We start from the raw sequence: 16,013 nt of genomic DNA on the forward strand, positions 1-16,013 counted from the left end.
TGAGTCCCACTTTTAGAATTTTTTTTAAAATTTCTCTATTTATTTTTTCTCCAGATACGAATCACAAACTCGGGGTATTACAGCATACTTATTTACTTTCTGTTAGTACAAGGTGTTTGTTTATTTTAGTATTGTTATTTATTTTTAATCAGGAGAGGCATAATTGAATGGTAAGAAATTAGACATCTATTTTCAACTTGTAATGTCAATTTCTTAATTGTTTTCAAATAAAAATGACATATATATATATATATCTATATATATATATATATATATATATATATATATATATATATATGTCTACTTTGTGAATTGTTAAAAGGCTTGTGACTACCTGAAGGGATAATCCGTCATATCGTACGGAGCGATGTACTATCAAAAGATATACGGTAGGGACAACCAAGATTGTACGTCGTATAGGACGCATATGAGAGTAGAGTTACAACTGAAATCCAAATTTATTTTTCTCTATCTTTACCAATGAACTTGTAACGCAAAGGTGGTCATACACTAATGGGGATGTATAATGATAATCACATGCACACCTGATAGGAATAGACAAAGATAATTGGTTAGTGATCATTAACAATTTGAAGTAGTCGAACATTCTGACAAATTGAAAAGAGACGTATTGCTTACGGTCACATCAAACGGCTAGCTTGAGCCGAATAAATAGTCAACCAAGTGTGGTATTGTGACAAACAACCACAAAATCAAAAATTAAAATCAGTAAAGAATTAGAATATCATGTCCCAACTGGGAGCGATATAGTCGTAGAATCCCAACTCTCTAATTCTATTACTTTACCATTGTGTATTATGTATCTGTTGCGCTATTTTGATTTATAAATTGATAAACATGTTTACTGTTTTAATGTTATCAAGTAGAATTACACAAAAAGAAAATGTTATGTTATCAATTCTGTTGCTTATTGTAATGTGAATTTTTAACTGTTTAATTGTTCATCCCTAGTTATATATACTAGTTAATCGTAGTTTAGCTTGTCAAGCCATGTATGTATTGAAAAGATTGAGAATGCTTACTCGTTCTTGCTAAGAGAGGTTATTAATTAGAATTATTTGTTTGCCTATTGGGAAATCATTGTTACTTACCCTTTCCTTCCTGTATTTTAGTCTCAGATCCTACAATTACCGAGGCGGGCGTGGAACCGACGAGTGAGGAATATCTAGTTGGTCATATAGACAACCAGAGTCTGCTATCTAATGAGTACTAGGAATATACCTAGCTACGTCAGTCCGTACAGGTTGTATATAGATTTTGGGTTGAGAATTACGACTTTGTTAGTTAGAAAACATTTTTTTGTAATCTTATATATTTTTTGCTCTTCCACACTCTTATCTATCCTTACGCTATTCGATATTTTCAATTTCCCACTACTTGTATATTTTTGGCATATATGTATATATAAGATTTGTTTTATATGGTTTATAAAGTGGTCGTGTGCCTTGGAATGCTAGCATAAATAGAGGAAACCATACTGAAGTCTTGAGGCACCACCTAGTAACTACATTACTAAATGTATATAGGTTTCCGTTATTATTCTATTTTGTATGTATATATGCATGATATAGTGTATGTCATTTATCAGGTATAGGTATTTAGTGCATTGGAATGCTAACATAAACAGAGGAGACCATGTCGAAATTTCAAGGTGCCACCTAGTACCTCGAGATCTGACATGGGATTTTGTATTAGCGTTTAGTGGGGCGTCACATCTAAAATATTTTCCAACATAATAAATAAGCATGTTAATCATAATAAATACAAACAATGGTAGTGTATATGTTAAGAACATTGAGAACCTTGACTAGAAACCATCACGATCAGGATTCAAATTGTTCCAGACTTTACCAATGTGGAATGCCATCGTTAGTTCCTAATTATTGTGGTCAATCGCTTCAACTTACCACAGTTTGGTAACTATTTATCTGGCTCAGGTAGGCCTTTGATTGTAGCCATAAGGTACAAGTCATTTCACGAAGTGTCAATACGTTCAACTACTCTAGACAGTTAATGATTATTGACTCATCATCTTCATTAAAGCATATCAAGGAAACATATGGTTATCTAAAACTTACGTACATTTACCACAAACTACATTTACATCATATAGTTCATCGGTAAATATAGAAAGAAAACTCTTGAATCTTAATTATGATATTAATCTCTTATGCATCTCATACTACATAAGAGTTCAATATCTTAACTATTCATCCGAGGATAATGTGTCACTCCAGATATAATATGACAAACTATCCCTTAAGGCTTTCATAAGTTCTTTAACAAATCCCAAAATAGTTACATGTATAAAAAAATTTTCGAAAATGAAATGGAAAATTAAGCATATAAATGTGTTGAATGGACATTCGGTTTTTTGCTATATAATGGTCCAACCCGTAAAAATAAAATAGTACACATTGCCTCAGGATGATAGATGATGAGTGTCTCCAAACACTCAATTATATGTACATTTTTCGAATATTTATCTTGATTTTTGTACCTATTTCTTCATATTAAGATAATAATCATGATAAGTCTCAAAACACCATGTTATATGTTAATTAGGCTTAATTATATATAAATGAATTCATTTAGTAGATAAATATAATTACGTGTATTTCTTGTGTAGGAAATCAACATTTTGGAATCAAAATCTCAAGACAAAAGCATTTTGGCCCACTTTGGAATGTCCTAATCTTTTGGAATGCTTTAATCCTTAACTAATATTCTCTTCTTTTGTCTTTTTGTGCAAAGAAAAGTGGAGGCTACTTTTAGACTCTTCTACACACATTTTTCTCTATAAATAGAGCATCCATATCAAGAGAAAGGGTCCTATCTTGGTTCTTTTATCCAAGACTCCTTTAATATAAGGTTCTTAGCCTATTCTCTTATTTTTTTATTTTCATCTTCTAGTTATTTTCTTTTGGTTAAATAGTCTTGTAAGAAATAGAAAAAGAAGTTGTAAATTTCTCCATTAAATGAAGAAAGTTCTTTCATCTCTTATATTCCCTCTCTTGCAATGACATTAGGCTAAGATCCACCTCTAATGGTGCTTTAATTTCATAAGTTTACTTTCTTTTAATTTATTTACTTTAGTTCATTTTCTAGTAATTTTACATCTTCTTCTAAGTTCAAAAATACAAAGAAAAACAGTTTTAATTCCTTTTAGTTAAATTGAATTTTATCCTGTTAGCTTAACTCTACTCTTCCTTTCTCTTGTGTTCGATCCCCTACTTACCCCACAAGTAAGGTAAAAGTAAGATTAATATTAACTTCAGTGAGAAGAACAACGATAGTCTCATCAGAGTTTTGACAACACTGCAGGGGAAAGGTAAAGGTATTAGTGATAAGTTTTGATTTAAAATTCATTTCTTTCATTTTTATTTTATTTTATTTTTTTCTTTTAGTTTCTTTCTATAAGTTCAAGTGTTCTTGAGGTTTTAAAAGAGAATAAAGAAGAAAAAATATTGAAAAAAAAGTCATTCTCATTTTTTTTTTCACCCTAAACAAAGAACTAAAACTGACTGTAACTTTCTGCTCTGATCTCCGATTATCTATTATAGTATATCGATTTAGGGTAGAACGAAATTTTCTATAAAATATGACAAAGTCAGCAAGATTGTGGTAAGTCAGATTCTATTTTTGATTCCATTTACTATCATTTATACTAACATTTTTATTTTGCTCCTTGTAGGTGAACATTTTTTTTTCTTCTTTTCTTTCAATTTCCTTTAATATTTAGTTAGGTTTATTTTTTTTATTTTAGAACTTCTTGTGTAGGATTTTATGTAATTTTTTTAATTATTCAAGAAGGCTTGGATTGTAATAGACTAAGGAAGGACGACAGGTGGACAATACCGTCACGGCTCCTTAGGTTCGCATACCAAATTTGAAGTTGGTAGCCTAAGTTGACTCAAACCGTCTTCATCCCGTCTAGCACGGGAGGTAATCCCGAAACACCCACGCCTCTCTTTGCTAATGGGTTACTCATTACCTTCGTATGTTATTTTTCTAATTTGAACACACTTGAAATAGTTAATTAAGTAGTAAAGAGCACCCCTCTCCTAGGGATGGCATGATAAGATAAACATTAGAAGTCATTACCAATTCCTTACTTTAATTAGGATAATCAACTCACTAGTCATCCAATCAAATTAATTAAAATCAATTAGACTTGATTATAGGGCTCACGAGCTCAATAGGAGAAATTTAGCTTCAAGTTGTGCTAATTGTGCTTCTTGGTCATCTTTTGTATATAGTAAAATCTTGTCCTTTGAGAGGATAGAATCAATCTATTCAAGAAAGGAATGTGATTTAAGAGTGTCCTTACTTATGCATTGTGCGCGACCTCTGATCTGGAGATCCGAATGATTCAAAATTGACTTCATAGAATCAAGTTGGAAGGCTAGTTGCGCTATTTCTACCCAGTTAGGAGCTGTCTAACTTTAGACAACATATCTAGGTCCAGTCTTTTCTTTTCATGATTATTTGATCGCATATGTGATTTGCATGTTTGGTAGACGTTCACAAAACAACGTGTTAGAACCATTTGATCATGAGATCAAAAGTACCATTAATAGGATATGCAAGACACCATCAGTAGTTATGATGGATGATCGAGAACGAATTCTCAATGAGCTCTTCGCTCCAACTTCCGCATCTCCTCCTACATGCATTGTGTTACCATTGAACAATGCACTTCAGTTTGAAATTAGGGCTGCCACCATTAATATGCTCCCTAAGTTCTACGGTTTAGAGCGTGAACAATCTTACACCCACCTTAATTGATTCTTGACTATATATCAAATTTTTAGAAATCAGAATCTAGATGAGGAAAGTATCAAGCTTATTATGTTCCCGTTATCCCTGAAAGACCACATAGCTGCATGGTTGAACTCCCTAACACCGAATTCCATATCCACCTAGGATGTTCTATCCAAGAAATTTATGATCAAATTCTACCCCGTGGTCAAAACTGAGAAAATGAAATACTCCATTAGAAATTTTAGAGCCCATCTTGATGATGAATTTTCCCAAACTTGGGAAAGATTCAATGATTTATTGGTCAAGCGCCTATACCATGGCATTGACAAAGCACAGTTGGTGCAAAGTTTTTATAGAGGATTAATAATGAGTCAACGTACCTTACTCGAGTCAATGCATAAGGGTCAGTTCATGAACCAGACTCCCAATCAAGCGTACGATTTCCTCGTAGAGTTAGTCGAGAGTGTTCAAAATTGGAGCACTAACCAGGAAGAGTTTGATAGAGACGATCCAGTTAGGAAGACAGGCATGTATGAGATTAAGACAGACCCTGATCTCAAAAATGTCATGTCTAGTCTAGTGAGTGGGATGAACAATCTTACGAAGAAGTTAATACCTTTACCATCTCAGCATCCAAACCTCACTTAGATCCTCATACAATTTCGCAAGTGACTGTCGAACCGAGTTCTTTGTGCGTCATATGCGATGGCAACGACCATTTGGTCGAGTGTTATCCCACCTTACCTCAAATCAAAGTTGAAAAAGTAAATGCGATTAATGGCTATAGTACTTTTAGGAAGCCAACTCCGAACTCTTTTAACCAAACATATCACCCAAATAATAGATTTCATCCTAATTTCTCATACAGACAGAACGAACCTATTCAATTTAGTGGTCCGTTAGGTTACAATAGGAGTTTTCCTAGGCAATCTGGTTATTCCACAAACTAAGCCATTATTCCTCAAGTCCCTTATCAACCCCAATAATCTACAGATTGTAGAGCCATCATACCAGTTCCCATGATCAATTACCAACAGCCTGCCCAACAATAGTCGTCCTTAGAATCTATGATTGCCAAGTTGATGAGGCAGCACAACAGTTCATCCAAACTCAACAGCAAACCCATCAAAATCAAACTCAGATTAAGTAGGTTACTATGCAATCCATAGCTAAGATGGAAGTTCAGTTGGAACAGTTAGCTCTCTCCTTGAGTGGGAGAGAGAAATGTCAATTTTCTAGTCAGATTATCCCTAACCCTAGAGGTCAACCTTTGATTTCAAATGGATAAAAAAGTCAATATGAAGTAGGAAGTGATTCTGGAGCTCTACAAGACTCAGTCCAGGCTATCCACATCTTGCGTTCGGGAAATAAGGTGAATAACAAGGTCCAACCTATTGACAATGGAGAAAAAGTCCTAGAGAAGGGCAAAGTTCAAAAAGAAGTCATAAAGTCTCCAAAAGATAAGGAGAAAGATTTGGAAAATCCTCCCATCATTTTGTCAATTTCAAAAACTTCATTTCCCCATTGTCTTAGAGATTCTAAAAAAGGTAAGCAGTTTGAGGGTGTTTTAGAAGTCTTCCAAAATGTGCATATCAATTCCCATTCCTAGATGACATTAAGCAGATACCTTCTTATGCAAAATTCCTAAAGGATTTGATCACAGCTAAAAGGAAAATACCGTTTCCTTGAGAAGTCATCATGGCAGCCCAAGCTTCGTCGCTCATCCAACAAACGATTGCATCAAAATTTAAGGATCCTGGATGTCCGACAATTTTTATTCATATTGAAAATCAAGTGGTCGAAAAATGTCTCTTAGACTTAGGGGGCAGTGTCAACCTTTTACCATATTCAATTTATAAACAATTAGGTTTGGGGATTTTGAAATCTACCGATATCACGTTGAGTCTAGCCGATAAGTCCATAAATATTCGAAAAGGTATAATTGAGGATGTGATAGTTAAAGTCAAAGATTTTTATTTCTCTATTAACTTTGTTATCTTAGACACAGAGCTAGTCATCAATTCGAACAGTCATATTCCTATCATCTTAGGACATCCATTCTTAGCTATGTCTGACGCAGTCATTCGTTGTATAAACGGGATTATGACTTTAGCATTTGGGGATATAAAATTGAAATTGAACGTCTTCCATAATTTCCAAGGAATTGATGTAGATGATGGTATGGAGGAAGTGAACATGATAGATACGCCAATCAAACGTATCAAGAGTTAGGGTACTTTGATCCCTTAACGAAATGTTTGGCTCACTTTGACCTTGACTTGGACGTAGAAGAGTCTATAAGCGAAGTCAATGCTTTGTTTGAATCTGTTCCACTCTTAAATTTCATACAGTGGCACGCAAAAGCTGAAAGAGTTCCTATGCACACATCCAATCTTATTCATTTCCATGTCGAGCCTCTAAAATTAGAACTCTAGTCACTTCCAGAAACCTTGAGATATGCATTTCTCGGCAAGAATCAAACCTTGCCCGTGATCATTTCCTCTCACCTCAATGAAATTCAAAAGGAAAAGTGGTTAGGAGTATTAAGAGAACATCAATAAGCTATTGGTTGGAGTATAACTGACATTAAGGGAATTAGTCCATCTGTGGTAATGCACCATAGTCGTTTAGAGGATTTCGCTAAGCTTTCCTTAGAACCTCAGAGACGGCTAAATCCTGTCATGAAAGACGTGATTCAGATGGAAGTGATGAAATTGCTAGATGCAGGTATCATCTATCCTATCTCTGACAGTCGTTGGGTGAGTCCTATACAAGTAGTTCCTAAGAAATCGGATATTACTGTGGTAGTGAACCAAGATAACGAATTAATCCCCATTTGAGTCCAAAATGGATGGAGAATGTGTATCGATTATAAAAAACTCAACTCGATGACTCCTAAGGATTATTTACCTTTCATTGATCAAATGTTAGAGCATCTAGCAAGACATTCTTACTATTGCTTCTTAGATGGTTATTCCGGGTACAACTAGATACCTGTTGCTCCAATCAATCAAGAGAAAATAACTTTTACCTGTCACTTTGGAACTTTTGCGTATTGTCGCATGCTTTTTGGATTGTGCAATACACCCGTTATTTTTCAACGGTACATGATGAGTATATTTTTCGACATGCTAGAAAGATATCTTAAATTGTTTATGGATGATTTTTCAATTTTCAAATCAAGTTTTGAAAAATGTCTCCATCACTTGACTTTGGTCCTTGTACGTTGCAAAGAGGTCAATCTAGTCCTCAATTGGGAAAAATGCAATTTCATGGTAACATTAGGGATTGTGCTAGGGCACATTGTTTCTACTGAGGGAATTGAGGTAAATAAGGCAAAGGTAGGTCTAATCAAAAAATTACCACCTCCTAGAATGGTCAAAGAAATTAGGTCATTCTTAGGCCATGCGGGTTTCTATCGTAGATTCATTAAAGATTTCAAAAAAATCTCGAAGCCTTTATGTGAGCTATTGGGAAATGATGTTCCTTTCGACTTTTCAGAGTCATGTCTCTCTGCATTCAAAAAGCTTAAGTTTGAGTTAACCTTGGCACCCATTATTCAACCTCCAAATTGGAGCATTCCATTCGAAGTTATGTGTGACGCTTCAGATTATGCAATAGACGTTGTTTTGGGTCAACAAATCGAAAAACAACCTCATGTTATCTAATATGCTAGTAAAACCCTTAATGATGCTCATCTTAACTACTCTACAACAGAGAAGAAAATGCTAGCAGTGGTCTATGTCATTGAAAAATTATGTCCTTACCTCATAGGATCTAAAGTCGTGATCTATACAGACTACGTAGCATTGAAGTACCTTCTATCAAAGAAAGATGCTAAAGTAAGGTTAATCCGTTGGATTCTATTTCTACAAGAGTTTGATATCGAGATCCGACACAAAAGGGGGCAGAAAATGTCGTAGTTGATTACTTGTCTAAGATAGTTAACAAACCATCCGAGGAGTCCTTACCCATCTTTAAATCCTTTCCTGATGAGCAACTTATACAAATCTCTCAAGCCAATGCTCCATGGTATGCGGACATTGTCAACTACTTAGTTACAGGTCAATTCCCAGTCGAAATGACTAGTCAAGAGAAACTCCATTTTCTGTCAAAAACAAAATGATATTTCTAGGATGAGCCATATTTATTTAAGTATTGTCCCAATCAAATCATTAGACGTTGTATTCCAACCTGTGAGCAAGTCAATATCCTAGAGTTTTGTCATAATTATGCCTGCAGAGGGCACTTCAGTGGTAAGAAGACCACTATGAAAATCTTACAATACAATTTTTTTTGCCTAGTATTTTTCGTGATGCTCACGAGTTTAGCAAATCTTGTGATAGATGTTAGGGATTAGGAAAAATCTCCAAGAGAAATGAAATGCCTCAAAATCCTATCCTGATCATCAAAAATTTTGACGTGTGGGGTATAGACTTCATGGGACCATTTCCTATCTCCCAGGGTTATCAATATATCCTAGTTGTCGTTGATTATGTGTCAAAATAGGTCGAAGTTGTGGTATGTAGAAATAACGATCACAAGGTTGTGATAAAATTCATCAAGGAGACGATTTTTTCAAGATTCTGTACTCTACGAGCTATCATAAGTGATTGTGGTTCACATTTTTGCAACAAGATCTTTACTGCGTTGATGAAGAAATACCTCATAACGCATAAGGTTGCCATACCTTACCACTCACAAACAAGTAGGCAAGTGGAGATTTCTAACAGAAAAATAAAGACTATCTCAAAAAAAATAGTAAATCCTTCAAGGAAAGATTGATCTTTGAGATTGAGTGATTCACTTTGGGCCTATAAGACCGCATTCAAGACACCCATAGGGATATCTTCTTACCTGTTAGTTTTTGGTAAGGCCTGTCATCTCCCTGTAGAACTCGAGCATCGTGCATATTGAACGATCAAGTACCTCAACTTTGATTTTGATAAAGTCGGTGAGAAGCGAAAGTTACAACTAGATAAGTTAGAAGAGATTGGAAATGATTCGTATGATTGTGTCAAAAGGTACAAATAACATACCAAATTCTTTCACGATAGGCACATTCTTAGGAGGAATTTCATTCCTAATCAAAGAGTTTTGTTGTATGATAGCAGACTCCACCTTTTTTCAGAAAAACTTAAGTCTCGATGGACTGGCCCATATATTATCCAAACATTCTACCCCCATGGTGCTGTTGAAGTCCTTAATCTTAAGGATGGATCCACTTTCAAAGTGAATGGCCAACGACTCAAACCTTTTCTCGAGTATGTTTCGCAGGAGGAAGTTCTTCTCCTTGATAACCCCGTCTATCAAATTTAACAAAGTTTTTGTCTAGCTAAAGACGTTAAACTTAGCACTTCTGGGAGGCAACCCACACATTTCAGGGGACATTGTAAGGTCTTTCTCAGGTGATATCTAACTCACTTCATTTTATTTTGTCAATTTCAATTTTACGTTTGCATCTATATGTTGAAATATTGAAAATAATATAATGTTTAAGTTTGGGGGTGTATGGGTCGGATTTCCACTTATTATTTTCTTCTTTTATACAAAAAAAATTGAAAAATATTTGGTTGGCAGCTTTGTTATATTTTGCTTAAAATATTAACTTGTATCTTTAAGCACTTAGTTAAAAATATTTAATAAGTTTTTCATTGGAAGCTATGATCTGGAGTCCCCATTTGTGTTTCTCTTAGGTAAAAATTAGAGCAAAATTATATTTTGATTTATAGTCACTTCAAATAAGTTTGCAAGAATCTAGATTGTATTAAGAGAGTTTGTTACCTTTTTTCTACCAAGAGTTTAAGGAAAAACTAGGTTTGATGAACTTTGACTTCCTTGTTCAATTGGTTGGCTGATTAGAAGAAAAACAGAACTGGGTTGTACACACCTTGTATAGCAACTATTGAATTAGACTGGGTACTTTGAAAATAGCTGCCTACTTTTCTTAGAAAAAGAGTAAAGAAGTAATAGAAAAAAAGATATCTTTAAAAAAAAATCAAAGATCCAAAAGTTTATGTAAAATTTTAGTAGGGTGAAAATCATCAAGTGTAAAAATATGAGTATATTGAAATATCACAGATAAAACCCCTTAGAGGTATTAAAGTGAATATCCATACTTCTCACTACCCCAGACAGGATGCTAAGTTTAGAATTAAACCCTAAGTTACTCTAATTATTTTTGAGTAGCTAGAAGGTAGAAACTCATTTTAGGAAATCGAATCTCTTAAATTTCTGAGTTAGAATCACTATCGCTCAAAGGTTAATTTAAGTCTAAGTTTTATCATAAATAAATAAGGGTTGGGAGTCTATACCAAGTAGTACTTCCAATTGATTAACAAAACAAAAAAAACTTGTGTTTTTCAATATAAATTTTGATTTTGATTATTTTTACTTCAAAGTTATTTTTAATTTTTGTGGGTATATTTTCTACAAACCTTCACGAGTCAAACTCGTCCACTAGGGGTAACCTAGTGATTCAAGGGCTTCCTGCATTCGTTAAATGCAGTCGAGATGCCTGCGAAAGTGACAGTTTTATTTTCTAAGGGACTAGAAAAAAGTCAATTTGGGGGTGTGATGAATGTCTCCAAACACTCAATTATACACATAGTTTTCTAGATATTTATCTTGATTTTGTACCTATTTCTCTATATTAAGATAATAATCATGATAAGCCTCAAAACACCATGTTGCATATTAATTAGGCTTAATTATATATAAATAAATTTATTTACTAGATAAATATAATTACGTGTGTTTCTTGTGCAGGAAATCAACATTTTGGAATCAAAATCTCAAGACAAAAGCATTTGGACCCACTTTAGAATGTCCTAATCCTTAACTCATATTCTCCTCTTTTGTCTTTTTGTGCAAGAAAAAGTGGAGGCTACTTTTAGACTCTTCTACACACATTTTTCTCTATAAATAGAGCTTCCATCTTTAGAGAAAGGGCCCCCTCTTAGTTCTCTTATCCAAGACTCTTTTAATCTAAGGATCTTAGTCTATTCTCTTATTTTTGTATTTTCATCTTCTAATATTTTTTTTTGGCTAAATAGTCTTGTAAGAAATAGAAAAGAAGAAGTTGTAAGTTTCTCTATGAAATGAAGAAAAGTTCTTTTATCTCTTATCTTCCCTCTCTTGCAATGACATTAGGCTAAGATCCACCTCCAATGGTATTTTAATTTCATAAGTTTATTTGCTTTTAATTTCATTTACTTTAGTTCATTTTCTAGTAATTTTACATCTTCTTATAAGTTTAAAAATACAAAGAAAAACAGTTTTAATTCCTTTTAGTTAAATTGAATTTTATCCTCTTAGCTTAACTTTACTCCTCCTTTCTCTTGGTTTCAATCCCTACTTGCCCCACAAAAAAGGTAAAAGTAAGGTTAATATTAACTCCAGTGAAAAGAACAACGATAGTCTCATCAATAAACTTATAAATAAACATGCAACCATGGCCTAACGATAGTAGAAAGTAAATTAATACTAGGATATTCACTCTCTAACACACACATATAATGAGAGTCCATACTCTTATCCATAAGGCATCGCACTTACAGAGCAATCCCTCCTAATTTAAAAAAGTCCATAAGTTCATTTTCAAAGTTTTCAAGGTTTTAAAATTCAAATTCTTAGAAAACCTTGAACAAGTTTAAAACAAGGCTTTAAAAAAAAAAGTAAACGTCAGAAAATCATCTTATAGAGATTTTGGAAGAAAATAATCAAATTTGGTCGAAATCAAAAAATATTTTTTTTGTAAAATTTTCATTCTATCGGTAACACCGATGGGTCTGTCAGTGGCACCAACTAAAGCTTAATCGGTGGCACTAACATAAACTTCTACTAAATCCAGAGGTTCTGCTAGTTACAATTTTTGAAATTCAAATTTCAATTTTTTTTTTCACTAAAATACAATTAAATCTTTAAAAAATGGTTTATCTAAAAATCATCATACAACAAGATCAATCATGAGTTTCGAGTATGTTTGATTGCATGAAAAATGATTTTCCATGGAGTTTGAAATCCATGAAAAAATAATGGTGGAAAATAGGTAGGGTTGGAAAATAAAATTCCATTATTTGATTTTACTTGGATAACATTATAGGAAAAATATATGAGGAAGATGAAGAAGAAAAAGAAGAAGAAAAATGAGAGGAGGAGGAAAAAGAAGCTGAGAGGAAATAGAGAGGCTTGGGGTAGAGAAGAAAGGGTTTGAGAAATGATAAGAGGGAGGGAGAGGATGTGAGGGTGGAGGTGATGGAGGTGAGGGAAGGAGAAGAAGAGAGAGAGAGAGAAAGAGAGAGAAGGTGGGTGAAGATGGCGATGACGACGACGGTGACAATGATGGTGGTGATAACGAGGTTAGTGCAATGGTGGCTATGGTGGTGGTGGTAGGGAAGAAGAAGATATGAGTGTGGAAGAAGAAAATGATATTTTGGGGATGAAAAATATTGATTGATTTCACTTTCCCACCCTTATGGGTTGGAAAGTGAAATCTATGTTTTTTGTGGACTTTTTGATTGCGGTGGAAAATCAATTTCCACGCAATCAAACACATGAAAAATGTCATTTTCCACCTTATTTTCCATGGGCAATCAAACATACCCTTCATGTAAATAACGAATGTTTCCTACGTTTTAATAACATAAATAACGTTTGGATTATAAAAAAAAAACTACTATGTATGAAACTAAAACTATTAGAAAAGTCTAGAGATTCCTTATTGTTTTGAGTCGAGTAATTATCAATAATGTAGAAATCTAGCTTGGATGGACTCCTATCCTCTGCAAAGCAAACAAAGATTCTAACTTCACGTATTCCCTCAAAGCTTTCGATGTGATGAACAACTTTTTCTTATATGAGGGATCTTAACAACGTCTCTAGGTTGAAGAAAAATCGATCGAAAATGGAAGGAGGCTAGAGTTTTCTATCTAAGGTTTTAGATTAAAGGGGTAGAACGTGCCAAATAATATATAAAATCTTTAAATTTTTGTAGGTTTAGTATTTATAATATTAAAAGGACGTAATGATCATTAATAATTTATGTTAAGAGTCAAATTATCTCGTGCTTCAATTTTTACAAACTTATATTCAATTTCAATTAATTTTTCGTTGCGATTCTAATGGTGTGATTGTTTTCATCAAATTCCAACTCAAAAAGATTTTTCTTATAAATTGATCTACAAACTTTCTAGAGATATGTGTTAAAATTATGGGGTATTACATAATAAATGGTAATAATGTCCCAACAAAGATAACCAAACTTTTATTCTCAACATTTACTGGAAAAAAAACGTAATATCAAACCACAGTAACAAAAAAATAACAACAACAAACAAACGTTATAATGCTAGTAAGTACAATGTTGTATACCGATAAGTATTATGGATTCTACGACTAAATTTTTCTTCAGTCGGGGATCTCAAGTTTATCGATGAAGGACAACAACGTTATTGCCTGATTCTATGGTTGGTCTGACCACAAGTGATTTGCCCTTGCTGGTCGATTGTTAACTAAGGTCCCACGATCACGGGGACTTTCTTCACGGAGGTCAGTCAGTTAACTACTATAAACTTCCCACTATCATGGGGGTAGTTGTCTTCGTCTTGCCTATCAAGCTAGCATATGGAATCCAAAGTACTCTATCTTATGCATGTACTTTTCTTGCAACATTATAACTAAAAATAAATTAAGGCATATGACGGGTACTTCCTGACCCAAAAGTAAGGCAATGGGGCATTCCTTAGCCCAAAAATAAAAATACACATTTTTCAACATAACAAGACACTCCCCGCCCAAAAGTAAGAAAAACAACACACTCAATTGAAATCACGAGGCTCTCCTTAGACCAAATTAAATAAGTCGGCATCCCCCATTATTCTTGACTTGCATCAAAATTCATCTTCAATTTGAGTTCATATTCATTTTCTTGAGTGTAACATAATTTAGATATCCGTAAATTGAACTCGTACTTCCATCTATGATCTCTATATATGCTCGGCACATAAACATTATATCATAGAAAGAAAATTTACAATGTTTTCCAACAAATAACTTATTGCGTAACGTAATTTCATATTTTAATGTAAATTCCAAAAATTACAAAAAGAATATCAAACATCATAGACTATTTTCAAAAAACTCGTATTTGAGTCAAATTTGATTTGTTTACATATTTTGAATGAATTTAAAATAGTTTGGGATCCATACGACTCCCCATAAAATGCTTTTCAAAAAATGGGCTCCTCTGCTCACAGGTGAAACATGCTATGGTAAAAAGGAAATTTCTACGATGGGACCGCAAATTTTGCTTGTGGTGGGACCAGGTGCCACTGATATCGCCATTGTGGCTTCCACAACAGAGTTACAAACAACACCGACTGTGTTGTTTTGTTGCATGGTGGTTACCATTGATTCACACTAAGGATGAGTTGTGTGCAACTCATCTTAGTTTACTGATTTATTTTATGGTGGAATACATATGTAAAATTTGAAATTCGACTCATACGGAAACCAATGTATGTATTGATAAAAATCCTTTAGATGTGATCTTGCTATGAATTTTCAAAAATATTTTAGTATTATATACCTACTACGAATTAACTACAACCATCATCATTCTCCAAATTCAGAACACCATATTGGGTTTTGAATTCTACCTGAGCAAATTTGTGAATTCCTTTCACTTTGAGCTCCCAAACTTCAACACTTATAATACAAAAACTCCACGTAGTTTTCGCGATACGTGTACTAATTTGTGAGGGTGGGCAACTAGGGAAGAAAGAAGATGTTTGGGTTGGTTTTCATGAGTATTGAGGTTACTGCGTTGATGAATACTGAAGGGAGGGTGAGGTTGCTGAGCTTTTTAGAGAGGAAAAGAGACAAATTTGTCTCAACAAATCCTATGTAAAGGGGGGTACACCTAGTAACCATGATTTGATTACCATGGTTAGATGGCATGTGGTTGAATCAACAAGTGGCTGGCAAATGTCCTAGAGACACCCCAGCTTGAGACGCATGATAGGGGGAGTAAGCTCTCAATTGATATTGGATATTCATCTTGACCAAGGTCAAGACTAGTTGATTAGGTTAACTAACCTAAGTTAGCTAACTAACTCTAGTCCTAAGTGAGTTGGCTGGTTAGGTTAGGTTGTGGGGTCCACCCTAGATTGACTAGGGTCCAGATTTGTTCTTTGATTTGGGTCAACCCTATTTGACCCAATTGACCG

This window comes from Akebia trifoliata, chromosome 13, assembly GCF_017979445.1.
Source record: "Akebia trifoliata isolate Shusen 1 chromosome 13, ASM1797944v1, whole genome shotgun sequence".
In the NCBI taxonomy this organism is placed as follows: Eukaryota; Viridiplantae; Streptophyta; class Magnoliopsida; order Ranunculales; family Lardizabalaceae; genus Akebia; species Akebia trifoliata.